This window comes from Asparagus officinalis, chromosome 3 (genome assembly GCF_001876935.1).
Source record: "Asparagus officinalis chromosome 3, Aspof.V1, whole genome shotgun sequence".
Taxonomy (NCBI): domain Eukaryota; kingdom Viridiplantae; phylum Streptophyta; class Magnoliopsida; order Asparagales; family Asparagaceae; genus Asparagus; species Asparagus officinalis.
In genome coordinates this window covers 97,722,260-97,722,878 of record NC_033796.1, presented here as the reverse complement: position 1 = coordinate 97,722,878, position 619 = coordinate 97,722,260, and the positions used below count along the sequence as shown (strand labels likewise).

The 619-nt window shown below is 40.7% G+C and overlaps 1 protein-coding gene across 1 annotated transcript in view; it reads right to left on the bottom strand.

The window, feature by feature from the left end:
• LOC109835468 (uncharacterized sugar kinase YegV) overlaps positions 1-619 on the bottom strand; it is a 13,185-nt gene that overhangs the window by 855 nt on the left and 11,711 nt on the right. The gene's annotated exons all lie outside the window — the stretch shown is intronic.

Here is a 619-nt window from a genome sequence, read left to right as displayed (position 1 = left end):
ACAAATTCTTCCTTGTACTTTATAATTTATAGAAGACCTTTCTGAACTTGTCTTGCTTAAGTATATAACAGATGACAGTTACTTTAAGTTGTCATGTGCTCTGTACGCGACAAATTTTGGAGGATTTCACCCTTATTTACTAAATATAAATTAATAAAATAAAGTGGCTTGCTCAGGCGGTTCCAGTCTAATCTTGAACCTACGCTCTAGGCATCATTGAAGAGTGAAGAGAGTGATGCGATACCTCAAGGGTACACAAGAGTATGTGTTGTGTATGGGAAATCAGTATCTGCTGCGAGACTCAGAGGATAAACAGACGACCGATTGGGAGGGGCCAGGGGCTGCCGTCGGGGCGCCGGACGCGTGGGGGGCCTTATGACAATTGAGCGCAAATAAACTCCAATGTTTTCGGATAAAGGCCTGGTGAAGAGTGAAAGTGGTAGTTAGACTTTTACTCTACACGTTAACGCAATCTATGACAATTTTCAACCGTCCAGGGAGATTTAGAATAATTTTGAAAGTTAAGGGAGTTTTCTATGATTTATAAAATATAAAGGGATGTGGTTTGTGCAAAATCCCCAAAGTTTTTTTCGTTTTTTTTTTTTGGCTTGGGGGGGGG